Consider the following 6,123-nt stretch of genomic DNA (forward strand, 5'->3'; position numbering starts at 1 on the left):
ACAGACAGATGGACATTGCTTAATCAACTACGCTTTTTATAAGGATCCATAATATATATACTTAATGGGATCGGAAAATTATATTATAGAAATTACAAATGGAATGACAAACTTATATATACTCTTCTCACGAAGTTCAAGGGTATAAGAAAATTTGGATTCAGTATAGGAAAACTATAGGATCGGAAGGAATTCTTAGTCTAACTACAAAACACTGGGTTAATTAATTGATCAGACCATTCTAGTTAAGGTCTCTATAAACTGGTGGACTGTTTTGGACATTAGCTTTGGTGTAAAAGAAGCCATGAGATCTACGTCAATCAACGATTTAGAAAAACTGTTGAACATTGCTGCATCGTGGCGGCACTCACAGCTTAGCACTTCTTCTATTGAATCGTGCAAAGCCTATTAGAGGACACTATGTATACACGAGACATTGGCCCAAAACATTAGAGCAAGCCTGCACAGAAAAAAATATTCAGTAATTTTTTTCAATAAAAATGTTAATCAGTATTAAATTTTAATTTAATTATATTTTTAATTAATGTGATTATTTTTATTAATTGCTCTTTGAATTTTTAAAATATTTAATATTTTGACATTTGTAAAAATAAAATAAAAAAGAAAAAACAGTTTAAAACTTTTGCGTAAACGATTTTTTTCATTATTTTATAAAAAATTCTGTTATTTCACTTCAAACACGAAATGGACGGGAATTTACTCATCTCTGTTATGTCACCTACGTAAGTAAAAAAGTTCTCATTCAAAAATATGTGTACGCAATTTAATATAGTGTCTTTTAGATATTTTGTGGGATGGGATGCTAATTTATCCCTAATGCATTTATATCCCTAATGCATTTAAAAAAAGTAGTGGACTTAACACAAGGTAAGCTTTGAGCAAGATTTCTTAAACGTATTTGTAAGTTTTCTTTTGTTGTCACTTTTTAGATCATAATTTCTTGGCGCATGACCCCGCGGATTCTAGGAGTTTTTATAAGTTATGAAGTATATCTGAAAATATCGTGGCGATTGCATACATACAAACATACATAAATACATACATACATACTTCATGTATTTTAGTTATGTATAATAGTTTTTTGTATATTCAATAATTATGTTTATAATTATTTTTTGGTCGAAGTTAGTAAAACGCTGAAAACACTTTTTCTGTTAAAACCATGCTTTCGTCAAAATTAGATCTAAATATTTTGGGAATCCTCAGTTTATGAATAACACATTACTAAGAGTTTTAATATAAAGACAAAAGAATAGTCCTCGTAATCTGTCCTCCATCTCGTCTGGTTTTAATGTAATTAAACATTGAAAAAAACTGTTTTCGCAATATTTGGGACTTATAACAACACTAACATACTTTTATTAATAATAAGTTTTGACATCCAATCTGTCGACTATAAAAATATTGTTTCAATATTTAACCTAAGATATCTCCAACAAGGGCCTGGTCGACCATATAATACCCTACATCATTGAAAAGCAAGTAAAAATGTAGATTATTTTTAATAATAATGCCTTCAAATAGTTTTTTAATCCAATTCCTACTTGTGTTTATTATTTTTTAAGTAATTTTCTGACGGGGACAATATATAGGGGCAAGGGTCAAATGAAGTCTGATCATTATAAAAATCACCAGTAACATTCAGTCTTGCTAATTTTGGTACAATTACTATAATTACGGACTGAAAAGTCTTATTTGGGGGTACGATTTTAACCATTTTAATATGCTCGCCAAAAGAAACGTTTGTATCAAGTTTCATCAAATTATCTTAAAAATTGCGACCTGTAGTTTGATTACAAGGTTACATTGACAGAAGGGCATAAATTAAATGGTAAAAATTACAAACGGAATTTAAAATATACATACATATATTAGCATCCGATTTACTTTAATTAAAACTTAATCTCATCTTATAATCAGGCGTTAACATCCATCCTGTTATAAATTTATATAATTTGAAAATACTAATTTATCTTCAAGTGAAAAAATTTTCCCATTCCATTTATAACCAACAAATAAATATTATGAAATAAAAATATTAGAAACTTACATATCTAGATACAAAATCATGCAAATCATATATGCGTATTTGTTCACAAGTCAAGAATTCATCTACGTATCTATTACTCTATTTGTTTTATTTTAAAGACTTCCTGCAGAAACATTTCCTGCCTCTCGAAAACAGAAACCAAAACGAAAGACGGTTCTAACAAATCACATCGTTATTTTTATTTCATCAAAGAGTTAATATTCGTCTGTCTGACTGTGTGTACATAAACTAATTTGAATAAGAGTTGAGAGGAAAACGAGGAACCAGGAGACTTGATTTACGAAACACTTGTCAGATTGCATGTTAAATACTAATAATGTAATTTTCTTCCTGTTCTGTGGTGGACATTGTGTTCATGGATTATTCGTTGTACCCTGCCTTCTTAACTGCCTTGACATTGTGTCGTTAGTGTGATTTGTTTTTTTTTGTGGTTATTTTTCTATTTTTTTGTTTAAATTTAATGATGATGAGATGTAGTATGTTCGTATTTACAAAGTTGTAGAGAATCGGATTAATCTTTAATAATTCGCGTGCAAATTATAATAAACGTTGAACATAAAAAAATGATTCAGTAAGTGACTCTGACCAACTGGCAAACGCAGGAAGAATGAAGGAATAAATGAATGAATGATTTGCTTTTTAGTATCATGGGCCAAACTGTTGGCAAATGCTTTAAACTGGCGGTTTTTAAATATTTCACATTAAGAAAATCTAACTGTATATGAAAAAGAGAAGAAAAAAATATAGTGAAAATAAGTACCACTAGTTTAGTTATACATATTATTAAGTTTACAACTGAAGATTATAAAATGATAAATATTTACATGTTTATATATATACAGGGTGTTTAGATATGTGTGAGTTTAGTTTTAGAATAAATTTGATTTTGATTTGATTTCATTGATTGTCATAATTTTCGAAGAATTTATCAGTCTGCTTATGTTAGACGATAATATATCGCATCTATAAGTACGATGATACGGGAATACTTTTTATTTCTCTAGAAGAGATTTTTGTGATATTTGTTGAAAATGTACTTTACTACAAATTGAGAAAGTTAAACCAAAATATATTTCCTTAAAGAGCCTTTACACGATCACACTTTACGTACGTAAAGTCTAATGAAAAAGAAATATGAAATTCGCTCCGTATTTAAAACAAGACAATAAATGTCGTATGGTTTATACTTTTTGTGTTTTTACGATTGGTATAAACAATAACAAAGTAAGAAGGAAACAACTGTTTCACTTTTTTTGAGTTTGCATAAAAATACATCCCTGATCTAATGCGACGAAGAGAGCCATACGAATGTCAAATTTTCTATCCGTATTTTCTCTCAATGTGTAAAGGGTTCATTACATATTGTGTTTAGACGATTCCATCCGTATACTTCTACACAACAATTTTGACAGATCATATCACTTGTGTGCTCGCGTGAAGGGGGCTTTAGAATAAATAACATTTATTGATTTAGAGAAAAAGTATGTACATACTAATTTTTCTACTATCTCATTCATAATTGAAAAATGCCTCTTATTGCTTTTCAAGACAGTCTTGAAGTTTTTGGTTCAAATTTCATAAATTTCGATTCAGTCGTTGTCATAATAAGACGTAATTGCAATACAAATATTTCCTTTGCAGTTTAATTTGTCAAATTGATATTTATAAATTTAAAATTCACACAAATTCAAAAACTTTATATCATTTTAAGATTGGGTAATTCCACAGACATTTCGACCACTTCAAATTTTCTAAAACTTTTACATAGCAATAACAATAAGTTTGTCTATTTGTCATAAAAAAATAAGAAAAATACAATATCCTTTTTTAAAATATTTAAGGATAAAGGATATTTTCCACAATACAGTCCTTGCGCCAAGACATCATGCAATTTTAATGAAATACCAAAATCGAGTAATTGATGACCTATCGAACGAAACATCATTTGTTAAAATCGGATAACCAGTTCCAAAGTTATTCAGTCATCATCATTTCTAATTTTGAATAAAAATACCCGAGATGTTCCACTTTTGAGACCCATAAAATAATAACCGAATGAGTTAAGGATCTAATTTATACGCCATAGAAACTGCATTAGGGAGTAGAACATATGCTCTTGATTTGAAAAAAAATCGGAGGGGACAAAAATTTATTTTGGAATTACTCGATTACAAAACAAAATTCGTCCCTTTTATCTGTAAATTTTTAGTTTATTAACATTTTTATATTTAAAATTTTAAGTAAATAATTTTACAGCGTTCCGTATTTTGCCTCTTTCTATTTTTTTTGAAATAAAGTTATAACAAATCGAAATTGCTAAGTAAAGATATATCTCTCTTTAAAATTTCTTAAAGTCGGCCCAGGCATTAGGTGTGTACCTTATAAAAAACGCAAAACTCCCCTTTTTAAACAATTTAAATTAATTTTGCACATTTCCGAAAAAGTACCTAAACTACACATAATTACCCGTTATTACCCGTTAAGTTTGAATTACCATGCATATTTCCCTCTTCTGATCCAACTTTCGCAACTAATCTTTCCCAATACATATTTCTGACATTTTAAAAGCTAAATCGAAATTATTTAGCTTTAGAACAGACAAAAATCACTTGTTTAGAACAAAAATAGTAATTTTGCCTGTTTTTCATCATTTCCCCCATTTTTTTCCCGTTTTGATCAAACTTTTGCAACAGAACTTTGCTAATAAAAATTTCTTACACTTTAGATTGCTAAATTAAAAATAATTTCGTGTTAGAATATATAAAAATTAGTTTTCAAGCACAAAAGTACTAATTTCCCTAGTAGTTCGCCCTTTTCCCAATTTTTGATATGAATTTTGTTTCAACTTTCGCAACGCAACTTTCATATTTCTAACATTTTAGAATGATAAATCGAAAATATTTTCGCATTAAAATGGCCAAAAATAAGTTTTTATGCACAAAAGTACCAATTTTGTCCGATTGTCGTCGTTTTTAGCCATTTTTTACCCTTTCTAGTCCAATTTTCGGAAAATTATGTAGCCTATTGACTCTTCCAGACATATATCTTTCTATGTTCCAAATTTTAAGAAAATCGTTTTATACGTTTAGGTGTGATTGACACACAAACAAATAAACCAACAAACAAACAAACAAATAAACAAAATTACAAATCACGATATACTAATAATTGGAGTAGGGTCGGGTATGAGCGAATATACCCTCTTGAAGCGATCGCATCACAACCTTTTTCTACGCTTGCAGATCAATAAAATAAATAGTTATAATTTATACAATTCTCATTATTAAACTGTTAAAATGAAGAACCCGTTATTTAAGTTAAGTAGTTGTTGTTGTTTGTTATTGTAATATTTAAACATTTCGATGGATAAATAAATACATACATTGATACATGAATCAGTCAGTAAGTATGTATGTGTGAGTATAATAAACTTAAGTATTGTATCATAAAAATAAACATCATTTATATTGTGAACCATTAGCAAATAACAACAACAGCAACAACTGCTGCAACAATCCAAAAAATAGAAAAAAAAAACGCATTAGAATTTCATTTGCATTTCCTACACTTTTTTTAAGCTGCAACACAAAAGAAACCTCTAATCGAAATCAAAAGCTTAAACGCTTTTCTTGTCCAGCTGTTTTTATAATTTTCGTTTGTCGTTTTTTTACATTTGTCGATTGTTCGCTTGTTCTTCCCATAACATGATCATTTATCCTGTTAAGAGAGGGAGGAGACACAACAAACATGATGGGTTGATTGTTCCTGCTAAGTTGTTGCATAAAAAGGCTGTTGTTGTTTTGACTAAAAGAGTAAAATGAAAAGCAACAAGACAGTGAAGTCGAGTAACCACCAACCATCCAACCAATATTGCAACCATTAATGTCCATTTAGTCGTGAAGGCAATTATTGATCAACAAGGTGCTATAATAATGATAGAATGTTTGATTAGCATTACTATTCAAATTCACTTGTTTTTTGTTTTGTTGTTATTCTTGTTACTGTTGGCTAGTGTTGTTTTTGCTGTTGTTATTTCATAATCGCTTGGCATG

At 29.1% G+C, this 6,123-nt stretch overlaps 1 long non-coding RNA gene across 1 annotated transcript; it reads left to right on the forward strand.

Annotated features, from left to right (window-relative positions):
* Positions 1-641: 641 nt before the first annotated feature.
* Positions 642-1,047, forward strand: LOC124420540. Its single transcript, XR_006941261.1, has 3 exons — positions 642-743; positions 804-888; positions 951-1,047. It is a non-coding gene; the product is annotated as an uncharacterized LOC124420540 (long non-coding RNA).
* Positions 1,048-6,123: the final 5,076 nt, after the last annotated feature.

Source organism: Lucilia cuprina, chromosome 6, assembly GCF_022045245.1.
Source record: "Lucilia cuprina isolate Lc7/37 chromosome 6, ASM2204524v1, whole genome shotgun sequence".
In the NCBI taxonomy this organism is placed as follows: domain Eukaryota; kingdom Metazoa; phylum Arthropoda; class Insecta; order Diptera; family Calliphoridae; genus Lucilia; species Lucilia cuprina.